The sequence below is a fragment of the Eubalaena glacialis genome (assembly GCF_028564815.1).
Source record: "Eubalaena glacialis isolate mEubGla1 chromosome Y unlocalized genomic scaffold, mEubGla1.1.hap2.+ XY SUPER_Y_unloc_1, whole genome shotgun sequence".
Classification (NCBI taxonomy): Eukaryota; Metazoa; Chordata; class Mammalia; order Artiodactyla; family Balaenidae; genus Eubalaena; species Eubalaena glacialis.
This window is the reverse complement of record NW_026871142.1, coordinates 711,260-725,337: the sequence shown is the minus strand read 5'-3', so window position 1 is coordinate 725,337 and position 14,078 is coordinate 711,260. Positions and strand designations below refer to the sequence as shown.

Genomic DNA, 14,078 nt, shown 5'->3' with positions numbered 1-14,078 from the left:
TTGAAGATTAGTTTTGTGTTGGGGCATTTGTTCATTGTTTAGCCATGCTGTTTTCAGCACTGTCTGTGCTTTTTCTCACTCTGCTTGAGCATAGCCTGAAGTTAAACCTGAGGTGAAATTAGAGTCTCTTCAGGTTTTTTTCTGAGAAGGTGTCTAGCACTAGGCATGTGTGTGGCCTTTTTGATTTCCTGTTATACACAGGAGCTTTTCAAAGTACCTATTTTTTTACATATATCTTTCCAACCTCTGTACATTTAGAGATTTTCTGTCTGTGTACTGCTTGTCCTCTTTGTTACTTTTTGCCCCCGGTGGCTAAGTCTAGTGTATTTGCCTTTAAATTTTTTGACAAAGCCTCCTTCTGTTTGTAGGAAACCCCAAGGCAGGAGGCATAGAGACAAGCCCCAGAATCAAAATACGCATTCTTTGAGAGGACGGTTTCTATTTCCTCCAGTGTTACCAGAAAGGTGCACATTTATTAGGTGTGTTGCCACCATAGTAAGTGGGTAAATTAATGTCATGGGCTTTATTAGAAATGTAGCAGCCTCTTCATTAAATATTTTTTATGGATTTTTGCTTAGATTCTAGAGCTCTGAAAAAGTTGGTTTTGACAGTTTTTGCCAACCTAAATATCCATGTAGTGGAGAGATATTATTTTGAAGTACCCCACTGAATGAGGGATATGTTAATGTAAACTAAATGTTTTGTTTTGTTATTCAGTACAAACATTTTAAGTCGCATTCAATAAAATGGTGTACAGCTATAATTTTACCCTTTCTCTTTAATTCTTTTTATTTTTTTAAATTTTAAAGAAAGATTATAAACTTTTAAAAACATTTTGAAAAGCAACTCATGAGTTTATGTGTAATTTCAGGGAATTATTTTTTAATCGAAATTTTGATGGCAGTGAATTTCCTTGGATTCTAAATACTTAAGTAATTCTAAAACTAATTAGAATTACTTCTTAAGTATATGCTTCTATACACTGGTTTGGATGGAAGAATCTTAAATACATTTTCTCAGGCTTTCAAATGTTGCCCATTTTGAAATGCATTTTTAGCATTTAATACTCATATTAATGGCATTTCTGGTGATTTACTAAACCATATGAAACAAGTTCATAATCAGTATTCAATATTATGAATAAATGTGGAAAATAATTTGAATTATAATTTATTTCTCAACTTTATTTTTTAGTAAGCACCTATGTTATGATTTTTCAGTGTTGAAAATCTTTGCTCCTACAATTTATCTGCAAACTTATATAAACTATTGCAGCACCTTTGAGAAGATCCCATCAATGCAAAATTCATCAATTCAGAGAGTATCCTTTTTTGAAACAAGAGCCTTTAAATCCTTTTGCTTTCCTTTAGTTCATCTTTAACATTTCATATTTCATAGTTTCCATGTATGGTAGAAAAAAGAGGAGAAATCTTTTATTTTCATTTTGGGTATCTATAGTTTCTCAATGGGATTAATATAAAATTGTCTTTTTTCCCCTGTTTAGTTGTTTTTCCTTTTCGGTCAAAATTTCCATGTCAGATTCTGTTGAGTGGAGTAATTCATTTGACTGTATATACTTGTTGAATTTTACTTAATGTTCAACTAAGACTTAGAGATGCTTGGACTTCTGTATATCACTAAGTAGTTTTACTAATTGTTGTCTTTTAGAAGTCATAGTTTTTGTTTGCAAAATGTGTTAGTTTTATAAACTTTTTATAAATATAATCTTTTTCTTAACATAACCGCAGGGATTCTCTGGACACTGACACTTTCCTAAAGAAAATGGATAATTGTTGGCAAAATCATGGCTGACAACTTGTAGGGTTAAAAATTATTTTTAGTTGAAAGTATTAATATAGAATGTGTTAAACAGTTTATGTTAGAAAAATCCAAAATGCAGTTAACTCATACTTAAAAAAAAAACCATATTTCGAAGTGCTTTTATGGTAAAAGTTTATTCTCAGTTTTTTTAATTCAAAATTTAATTTATTCTTCACTTACAAATCGGAAACGGTGTTTTTAAAAAAAAACATATAATTATATTTTAGATATAGTTGTGTTTAATATTAATTTAATTGTAACAAGAAGACACAAATATCAGATTGCCTTATAATTCTGCAATGATAAAACTTAGTCTTCTTAAATAGTATCTGAAATTAGTAATTTATGATCTGAGGTTTGATTATATAATGGAATGTGCTAAACAGGAATTTGATCCATAACAAAGGAAATCATACTATATTAGGTAAATAAGGTGTTTTAAATGTCCCAGCTGTTGGGGCAATGGTGCAAATGTACCTGTTTTTTTATTTTGGTGTAAGAAAGCATAAAAAGAATATGATGCATCAATAGTATTAATATAAGTTTTAAAACTTTATAAAAAGAAAAATACTCTGAGTTTAAAACTTTGCCACTAATGGAAAGTGTTTTTCTCAGTTTCTTACATAAAGACTAAAGTTAGAATAGACAGTAAACTATTCATAGTCTGTGAAATAATGATATTGAGTTTATATTTTTAAAATACAAAAGGTAGGACACTACCTCAATTATAATAGGAAAGTATTTATCTTATTATTTAGTTTAATGAATTGTCATTTGTATTGGTTGATTTAGTTCTTGGTGTTTGAAGTTGTTAAGCCCCGTCCTCACTCATTTCCAATGCGAGGTATGCTCCCTGGTAATAGACGGCTACCAAACCACAGCTTTCTAGTTTTCAGATTCATTTAAAAAAGTGTCAGTGAATCTTGGCTCAAAATCAAGACTGTGAATCCTGCGACCACCACATCTTTAGTCTCCCACCACATCTTTAGTCTCCCACCACTGTGTTTCCTTGCAAAATTCCTTGGACAGAATTTATTATTCCTTCCCATATATTTCCATTTGGAAACTGCTCTGTGCAGAGTTTCTAGGGGAATCATCACCAGTGCCATAAACTTTTTATGTGAGAAGCAAAAAAAGTGCACATTTTCTAAAAGCAGATATTAATGAATAAAATGATTGACAAATGTTTAGACTGTAAAACACATTTTCAAATCTTATACATTTAATAACATTTATAATGAAGGTAAACAACACAAAATTAAAAGTTTAGGAGACCATATATAGATTATCTCTATGGGTGCTTTCTCCAGTTTAAAAGGAAAGTGTGTCAGAGGGAAACAAGCATGAAATACATGTTCATTCCTCCATGCATTATTTAACCAACCACCATGGAAAATTATTACTCATTCTTTAAGTTACAGTTCACAGATCAGCACTTCTGTCTGGATGTCTAGGTTCTAATCATCTCTGCATTCCACACTGGTTTGTCTCTCTTTTGGTTTCCCCCATCTGTTTGAGCGTGTTTCTATTGTAACACTTAAAAAGTGTGTTTAATTATTATTTCTCTATATCCTTTTTAATATTATGAATTACTTAGAGTGCATTTCAAGATATAATTGAGAAATAGCATTGTGTAAATGTAAGATGTGTTGTGATTTGATACACTTATAAATTGCAAAATCCTTACCCATAGTAACATTGTGACATCACATAAGTACAGTCTCTTTTTTTGTGAGAACATTTAAGATTTACTCTCCTAGCAAGTCTTAAGTATATAATTCAGTATTATTAATTAAAAACACCGTGTTGTATGTTGGCTCTCCACAATTTATTCATTTTATAACTCAAAGTTTGTATTCTTTGACCAATGTTACTGTTTATTTAAAAATTAAAATCATTAAAAATATTTTTCTTAATGAATTAATATAACTTGAATAAAGTTTTTTTCTGCTTAATTTTCTAATACAGAAAACATCAGTAGATAGAACACATAAAATGAAAGTTTTTTGATTTCATCAATTTTTAAAGGTGTAAAACAGACTTGAGGCAAGAGTGTTTGAAAATTGCTCTTCTAGCATATCAGCAGTTTTTATTTAGATAATAATATTTTTATGATTAAACCTTCTTCATATATCTCCAGTAATTTTATTATTTAAAGAGAATTTTAGTTAGAACTAATATGAAATGATTAAAAATTTGAAGTGTGATCTTCCCAAGACAAATAAAAATTTTATGACCTAAGTTTGATTTAGCAGACTGTTAGTCATATTCATAAACCCCAAAGCTAATTTGCTTTCCTTAGAATTTAGATATCAGTAGGTGGATAATAATTTAATCAGAAAACAATTGTCATGCATGATGTTTTCTCTTTGTTTTATTTCTGACAGATCATGATTAGGAATTTTTTTTGTTCTTACTTAGGATTTATGTGTTTCAAAGTTTGATCTTGTCTTTCATTTGGTAAGGATGCCAGTAATTACTTTAAAAGAATTGTTACATGTAAGTTATAATTATGTCTTTTTTTTAACGTTTTCATTGGAGTATAATTGCTTTACAATGGTGTGTTAGTTTCTGCTTTATAACAAGCTGAATCAGTTATACATATACATATATCCCCATATCTCTTCCCTCTTGCATCTCCCTCCTCCCACGCTCCCTATCCCACCTTTCTAGCTGGTTTCAAAGCACTGAGCTGATCTCCCTGGGATATTCGACTGCTTCCTACTAGCTATCTATTTTATATTTAGTAATGTATATATGTCCATATTTACACTACCACCTCAAACTGTGTCCCAGCTAACCCTTCCCCCTCCTCGGTCGTCAAGTCCATTCTCTAGTAGGTCTGGGTCTTTATTCCCATCTTGCCCCCAAGTTCTTCATGACTTTTTTTTTCCCCCATATATATGTGTTACGATATGGTACTTTTTTTTCTATTTCCGAGTTACTTCACTCTGTATGACAGACTCTAGGTCCATCCACCTCACTACAAACAACTCAATTTCGTTCCTTTTTCTGGCTGAGTAATATTCGATGGTATATATGTGCCACATCTTCTTTAACCATTCATCTGTCCATGGACACTTAGGTTATTTCCATGTCCTGGCTATTGTAAACAGAGCTGCAATGCACATTGTGGTACATGACTCTCTTTTGAATTATGGTTTTCTCAGGGTGTATGCCCAGTAGTGGGATTGCTGGGTTGTATGGTAGTTGTATTTTTAGATTTTTAAGGAACCTCCATACTGTTCTCCATAGCGGCTGTATCAATGTACATTCCCACCAAAAGTGTATGAGAGTTCCCTTTTCTTCACACCCTCTCCAACATTTGTTGTTTGTAGATTTTTGATGTTGTCCAGTCTGACTGGTGTGAGATGATATTGCATGGTAGTTATGATTTGCATTTCTGTAATGATTAATGATGTTGAGCATTCTTTCATGCATTTGTTGATAATCTGTATACCTTCTTTGGAGAAATGTCTATTTAGGTCTACTGCCCATTTGTGGATTGGGTTGTTTGTTTTTTTGATATTGAGCTGCATGAGCTGCTTGTAAATTTTGGAGATTAATCCTTTGTCAGTTGCTTCATTTGCAAATGTTTTCTGCCATTCTGAGGGTTGTCTTTTGGTCTTTTTTATGGTTTCCTTAGCTGGGCAAAAGTTTTTAAGTTTCATTAGGTCCCATTTGTTTATTTTTGTTTTTATTTGCATTTCTCTAGGAGCTGGGTCAAAAAGGATCTTGCTGTGATTTATGTCAAAGAGTGCCTATGTTTTCCACAAAGAGTTTCTTAATGTCTAGACTTACATTTATGTCTTTAATCCATTTTTAGTTTATTTTTTTGTATGGTGTTAGGGAGTGTTCTAATTTCCTTCTTTTACATGTGGCTTTCCAGTTTTCCCAGCACCACTTATTGAAGAGGCTGTCTTTTCTCCATTGTATATTCTTGTCTCCTTTATCAAAGATAAGGTGACCATATGTGTGTGGGTTTATCTCTGGGTTTTCTATCCTGTTCATTGATCTATATTTCTGTTTTTGTGCCAGTGCCATACTGTCTTGATTACTGTAACTTTGTAGTATAGTCTGAAGTCAGGGAGCCTGATTGCTCAAGCTCCATTTTTCTTTCTCAAGATTGCTTTGGCTATTCGAGGTCTTTTGTGTTTCAATACCAATTGTGAAATTTTTTGTTCTAGTACTGTGAAAAATGCCAGTGGTAGTTTGACAGGGATTGCATTGAATCTGCAGATCACTTTGGGTTGTATAGTCATTTTCACAATATTGATTCTTCCAATCCAAGAACATGGTATATCTCTCCATTTACTTGTATCATCTTAGTTTCTTTCATCAGTGTCTCATAAGTTTCTGCATACAGGTCTTTTTATTCCTTAGGTAGGTTTATTCCCAGATATTTTATTCTTTTTGTTGCAATGGTAAACGGGAGTGTTTTCTTAATTTCACATAAAGATTTTTCATCATTAGTGTGTAGGAATGCAAGAGATTTCTGTGCATTAATTTTGTATCCTGATACTTTCCCGAATTCATTGATTGGATCTAGTAGTTTTCTGGTAGCATCTTTAGGATTCTCTATGTATAATATCATGTCATCTGCAAACAGTGAATATTTTACTTCTTCTTTTCGGATTTCGATTCCTTATATTTCTTTTTCTTCTCTGATTGCTGTGGCTAAAACTTCTAAAGCTATATTGAATAATTGTGGTGAGAGTGGGCAACCTTGTCTTTTTCCTTATCTTAGTGAAATGGTTTCAATTTTTCACCATTGAGGATGATGTTGGCCATGGGTTTTTCATATGTGGCCTTTATTTTGTTGAGGTAAGTTCCCTCCATGCCTACTTTCTGGAGGATTTTTCTCATAAATGGGTTTTGAATTTTGTTCAAAGCTTTCTCTGCATCTATTGAGATGATCGTATGGTTTTTTTCCTTCAATTTGTTAATATGGTGTATCACACTGATTGATTGGCGTATATTGAAGAATCCTTGCATTCCTGGGATAAACCCCACTTGATCATGGTGTGTGATCCTTTTAATGTGTTGTTGGATTCTGTTTGCTAGTATTTTGTTGAGGATTTGTGCATCTATGTTCTTCAGTGATATTGGTCTGTAGTTTTCTTTCTTTGTGACATCTTTGTCTGGTTTTGGTATCAGGGTGTTTGTGGCCTTGTAGAATGAGTTTGGAAATGTTCCTCACTCTGCTATATTTTGGAAGAGTTTGAGAAGGATAGTTGTTAGTTCTTCTCTACATGTTTGATAGAATTTGCTTGTGAAGCCATCTAGTCCAGGGCTTTTGTTTGTTGGAATATTTTTAATCACAGTTTCAATTTCAGTGCTTATGGTTAGTCTGTTCATATTTTCTATTTCTTCCTAGTTCAGTCTTGGAAAGTTGTGCATTTCTAAGAATTTGTCCATTTTTTGGGCATATAGATGCTTGTAGTAATCTCTCATGCTTATTTGTATTTCTGCAGTGTCAGTTGTTCCTTCCCCTTTTTCATTTCTAATTCTATTGATTTGAGTCTTCTCCCTCTTTTTCTTGATGAGTCTTGCTAATAGTTTATGAATTTTGTTTATCTTCTCAAAGAACCAGGTTTTCATTTTATTGACCTTTGCTATCATTTCTTTTTCATTTATGTCTGATCTGATATTTATGATATCTTTCCTTCAGCTAACTTTGGGTTTTTTTTGCTCTTCTTTCTCAAATTGCTTTAGGTGTAAGGTCAGGTTGTTTATTTCAGATGTTTCTTGTTTCTTATGGTAGGATTATGTTGCTGTAAACTTCCCTCTTAGAACTGCTTTTGCTGCATCCCACAGGTTTTGGATTGTCGTGTTTTCATTATCAGTCATTTCTAGGTATTTTTTCATTTCCTCTTTGATTTCTTCAGTGACCTCTTTATTATTATGCAGTTTATTGTTTAGCCTCCATGTGTTTGTATTTTTTACAGATTTTTCCTGTAATTGATATCTAGTCTCATATCTTTGTGGTCGGAAAAGATATTTGATATGATTTCAATCTTCTTAAATGTACAAAGACTTGACTTGTAACCCAAAATATAACCTATACTGAAGAATGTTCCATGAGCACTAGAGAAGAAAGTGTATTCTGTTGTTTTTGGATGGAATGTCCTATAAATATCAATTAAGTCCATCTTGTTTAATGTATCATTTAAAGCTTGTGTTTCCTTCCTTATTTTCATTTTGGATGATCTGTCCATTGGTGAATGTGGGATGTTAAAGTCCCCTACTTTTATTGTGTTACTGTTGATTTCCCCTTTTATGGCTTTTAATATTTGCCTTATGTATTGAGGTGCTCCTATGTTGGGTGCATAAATATTTACAATTGGTATATCTTCTTCTTGTATTGATCCCTTGATCATTTAGTAGTGTCCTTCTTTGTCTCTTGTAATAGTCTTTGTGTAAAGTCTCTTTTTCCTTCTATGAGAATTGCTACTCCAGCTTTCTTTTGATTACCATTTGCATGGAATATCTTTTTCCATCCCCTCACTTTCAGTCTTTATGTGTCCCTAGGTCTGAAATGCATCTCTTGTAGACAGTATATATATGGGTCTTGTTTTTGTATCCATTCAACCAGTTTATGTCTTTTGGTTGGAGAATTTCATCCATTTACATTTAAGGTAATTATAGATATGTGTGTTCCTATTACCATTTTGTTAATTATTTGGGGTTTGTTGTTGTATATCTTTCCCTTCTCCTGTGTTTCCTGCCTAGAGAAGTTCCTTTAGCATTTTTTGTAAAGCTGGTTTGGTAGTACTGAATTCTCTTAGCTTTTGCTTGTCTTTAAAAGTTTTAATTTCTCCATCAAATCTCAATGAGATCTTTGCTGGATAGCGTAATCTTGGTTGTAGGTTTTTTCCCTTTTGTCACTTTAAATATGTCCTGCCACTCCCTTCTGGCTTGCAGAATTTCTGCTGAAAGATCAGCTCTAATCTTATGGCGATTCCCTTGTTTTCTATTTGTTATTTTTCCTTTGATGCTTTTAATATTTTTCTTTGTATTTAATTTTTGATAGTTTGATTAATATATGTCTTGGCGTGTTTATCCTTGGGTTTATCCTGTATGGGACTCTCTGTGCTTCCTGGACTTGATTAACTATTTCTTTTCCTATATTAGGGATGTTTCCAACTATAATGTCTTCAAATATTTTCTCATTCCCATTCTTTTTCTCTTCTTCTTCTGGGACCCCTATATTTCAAATATTGGTGAACTTAATATTGTCTCAGAGGTGTCTAAGACTGTTCTCAATTCTTTTCATTCTTTTTTCTTTATTCTGCTCTGCAGTAGTTATTTCCACTACTTTATCTTCCAGTTCACTTATCTGTTCTTCTGCCTCAGTTATTCTGCTATTGATCCCTTCTAGAGAATATTTAATTTCATTTATTGTTGTGTTCATTATTGTTTGTTTGCTCTTTAATTCTTCTAGGTCCTTGTTAAACGTTTCTGGTATTTTCTCCATTCTATTTTCAACATTTTGTATCATCTTTAGTATCATTATTCTGAAATCTTTTTCAGGTAGACTACATATTTCCCCTTCATTTTTTAGGTCTGGTGGGTTTTTACCTTGCTCCTTCATCTGCTGTGTGTTTCTTTGTCTTCTCATTCCGCTTAACTTAGCGTGTTAAGTGTCTCCTTTTCACAGACTGCAGGTTCGTAGTTCCTGTTGCTTTTTGTGTCTGCCCTCAGTGGCTAACGTTGGTTCAGCGGGTTCTGTAGGCTTCCTACTGGAGGGGACTAGTGCCTGTGTTCTGGTGGATGAGGCTGTGTCTTGTCTTTCTGGTGGGGAAGTCCACATCTGGTGGTGTGTTTTGGGGTGTCTGTGACCTTATTATGATTGTAGGCAGCCTCTCTGCTAATGGATGGTATTGTGTTCCTGTCTTGCTAGTTGTTTGGCATAGGGTGTCTGGCACTGTAGCTTGCTGGTCGTTGAGTGGAGATGGGTCTTGGCATTGAGATGGAGACCCCTGGGAGACTTTTGCCATTTGATATTATGTGGAGCTCGGAGGTCTCTTGTGGGCCAGTGTCCTGAAGTTGGCTCTCCACCTCAGAGGCACAGCCTTGATTCATGGCTGGAGCACCAAGAGCCTGTCAGCCACACAGCTCAGAATAAAAGGGAGTTAAAAAGAAAGAAAGAAAGAAAAAGATAAAATAAAATAAACAAAATAAAATATAAATGTTATTAAAAAATAATTATTAAAAATATTTTTTAAGTAATTGAAAAAAAAAATAGAAAGAAAGAACAACCAAACCAAATCCACCAATGATAACAAGCACTGAAAACTATACTAAAACAAACAAACAAACAAAAAACCGGACAGACAGAACCCTAGGACAAATGGTAAAAGCAAAGCTATACCGACAATATCACACAAAGAAGCATACGCATACACACTCACAAAAAGAGAAAAAGGGAAAATATTTATATATTGTTGTTCTGAAATTCCACCTCCTCAATTTGGGATGATTCTTTGTCTATTCAAGTTTTCCACAGATACAGAGTGCATCAGTTGACTGTGGAGATTTAATCCGCTACTCCTGAGGCTGCTGGGATAAATTTCACTTTCACTTCTTTTTTCACACAGCTCCTGGGATTCAGCTTTGGATTTGATCCTGCCTCTGTGTGTAGGTCACCTGTGGACATGTGTTTTTTGCTCAGACAGGACAGGGTTAAAGAAGCATCTTCTTCAGGTGCTCTGGCTCACTCAGGCCGGGGAGAGGGAGGGCCACAGAGTGCGGGGTGACCCTGCGGCAGCAGAGGCCGGTGTGACGTTGCACCAGCCTGAAGCATGCCGTGTGTTCTCCCAGGGAAGTTGTCTCTGGATCACAGAACCCTGGCAGTGGTGGGCTGCACAGGCTCCTGGGAGGGATGTTGTGGATAGTGACGTGTGCTTGCACACAGACTTCTTGATGGTTGCAGTAGCAGCCTTAGAGTCTCATGCCCGTCTCTGGTGTCCGTGCTGATAGCCAAGGCTCACACCTGTCTCTGGAGCTCATTTAGGCAGTGCTCTCCTCGTGCACCAGGAAACAAAGAGGCAAGAAAAAGTCTGTTGCCTCTTTGGCAGTTCCAGACGTTTTCCCAGACTCCTTCCCGGCTAGCCTTGGTGCACTAGTCCCCTCAGGCTGTGTTCACACAACCAAGCCCAGTCCTCTACCTGGGATTCAACTGGAGTCTCCCAGGCCCCACTCACCCCAGCAGGAGAGCAGACACTCCTCTCAGGGTGGTGAGTGTTGGTTGGCACTGATCCTCTGTGTGGGAATCTCTCTCCTTTGCCCTCTGTACCCACGTTGCTGTGCTCTCCTCCATTGTTCTGAAGCCTCCCCCCTCTGCTACACGCAGTCTCCACCTGTGAAGCAGCTTCCTACTGTGTGGAAACATTTTCTCCTTCACAGATCCCTCCCACTGATGCAGGTGCTATCCTTATTCTTTTGTGTCTGGTTTTTCTTTTTTCTTTAGCCCTACCCAGGTATGTAGGGAGTTTTTTGCCTTCTGGGAGGTCTGAGGCCTTCTGCCAGCATTCAGTAGGTGTTCTGTAGGAGTTGTTCCACATGTAGATGTATTTCTGATGTATTTGTGGGGAGGAAGGTGATCTCCATGTCTTACTCTTCCACCGTGTTGAAGCTCTATAATTATGTCTTTTATCTCTCCAAGATGAAATAAATTATAGCAAGATAAAAATATTTTCAAAATCTATATTTCTCTGTATCTATCATAAAATTTTAAAATATGTTTTAAAATTATGTTTGAGCACATGGTAACTCAACTCTAGGTGTTAATTTATTTTTTTACTTTAGTGTTAACTATCTTATTTAAGAAATATACTAGTTCTATGATACATTCTAGCATAATGAATCACATTTCACATGGTTTATCATAAAAAAAGTGAGAAAGTCACTAAATTGATAATCAGTTATGCTTATTAAGGCTAAAGATCTGTGAAACCTCAAAGAAGGCAAGTTTAGAGGCTTTAAATTTATTCTAAATGATTTTTGTAAAATTGCTGAACTCCATAATGTTTCTGCCAGTATACTTTATTTAGTATGAATCTTTATTTGTTTTGACTGACTATAGAAAATCAAAAAAAGAAAGTAAAAACATGTAGCCAAACTTCAATAGAATGAGTTTTTTTTTAAACTGTGGGTTATGCATTATACACATAAAAGTATAAAATGACATAAAATAGCTAAAGTTTTAAGACTTTTAAAATAACATTTATTTAGGCGGTGGTTTTTTTTTTGATTGTTTTAGGGACATGGGGCTTGAATTATTTAAATCATATATAATTTGTGATCAGAATATCCAGAGCAAGACTATAGATGGAATTTTTCTATTAATTGAAAATGAAAGAAATGGTGAAATAGTCAATCGGTGTTTGATTCAAAGGCTTTTAAGAATGCTTTCTGACTTGCAGGTTAGTAATTTCTTAACTTTTAACAAGTTAAAACTAATTTCTAATCTGATATTTTAAATATAAATTTTAACGGAGTGTCTTTTATATATTATCTCTTAGATTTAACAAGAATATTTTGAGAATAAATTCCTAGAAGAAGCAAGCAGGTTCTATACAGCAGAGGGAAGAAAGGTAGTGCAAAAAAAGAGAGGTACTTGAAACGAAAATACAGTTATATATCCTTTTGTGATCCATAGAACAGATCATTATTTATATTTCCTGTATACATATTGACATAATTCACATGCTGTAACTTATACTAAATTTATTTATTTTTTGGTCACTTTTGTTAAAGTTTTGTCAATTTGTTGAACTGTTTGAAGAACCAACGTTTGATATTGTTGATTTTTCCATTGTCTTTCTCATTTCTGTTTCATTAAATTCTATGGTAAACATTATTTCCTTCATCTGTTTGAGGTTTAGTCTGTTATTTTTCCTGTGTCTTCAGGTGGAAGGTTAGGTTATTGTTTTGAAATCTTTCTTTTTTTAATATAGGTTTTTACAACTGTACATTTCCCACTAAATACTATTTTAGCTGCATTTCTTAAGTTTTGATATGTTATGTCTTCGTTTTCATTCACATCAAAGTACTTTTTACTTTTCTTCACGATTTGTGTTTGACACATAGATAGTTAGAAGTGTGTTGTTTTGTGAACATATTTACGAACTGTGAATTTCATAAATTTCCTTTTTTGTTTTCATTTTAACTCACTTTTGATTAGAGAGCACGTTTTGTTTGATTTCAATCCTTTAAAATGTATTGACTTGTTTTGTGGCCTGATGTGGTCTATCCTGCAGAATATTCAGTGTTCACTTGAAAAGAATGTGTATTTTGTCATTGTTGGATAGAGTGTTCTATATAAATAAGTTAGCTTTTGCAAATTTTAGTGTTGCTCAGTTCTATTCCTTTGCTGATTTTCGTGTGGGTGTTCTATCCTTTATATGTAATATAATCATGTATTAAATATATGTAATATATAATCTTCTATGTATCATGTATATGTATATCATAGGTATACATCCATAGGGTTTTTGAAGTCACAGCTATTTTTGTTGAATTATAAATTTCTCATCTTTTTCTGATAGCCTTCAATTCATGTATTTAACAGTTTTGTTTTAGTTATATTACATTCTCAAATGACAGAATATTTACAAAGTTTACTCAGTTTTATAATTTTGCCACTCCAAACAAAAGTGAGCTGATCATAGTATGTGTATCTTTCAAGGATATGTAACTAAACCAGTTTAAGAGAGGAGTGTTTGGTTTGCTTCGCTGTTTTGCTTATAACCTTTGCATTTTCTGATTCTTAGAAAACAGGAAGGTTAAATTTTTCTTTTCAGATTCCTGGGTGTCTTTAGCATATCAAGAAGTTCCTAGAAGAAGAGGTAGACAGAGTTAGAACTTACCTATGCCTGAACACGCAGTAAGAATTAGATATTTATTTATACTTTCAATTCTCTTGTTATTTAAATAGGTGAATACTTGTTCGTTTTATAGGATGGAATGATAAATTTCTTTCCCTCGTTTGTTTTTTTTTTCTCTCCCTCTGTCTTTTTTTTTTCATTTTCATCAAACAAATGCTTAGTGAATAGAGATTTCTTCCTAAGTTTATTTTTCAGAATGTTTTTTGATGAACCCAAGTGGGATATTATATTTAGAAAATATATTATTGATCTATGTTTAATTAAAGATAAAAGAATATTTTTAACATACAGCATATGTCTATGATTACCAAATTACCTTCAGCTAAGAAATGACAATTAAAATCTATCATTGAAACCAGAGAAGTT

General features: G+C 33.7%; 1 pseudogene; it reads left to right on the top strand.

Moving 5' to 3' along the window:
- LOC133082949 (cullin-4B-like) overlaps positions 1-14,078 on the top strand; it is a 60,171-nt pseudogene that overhangs the window by 8,273 nt on the left and 37,820 nt on the right.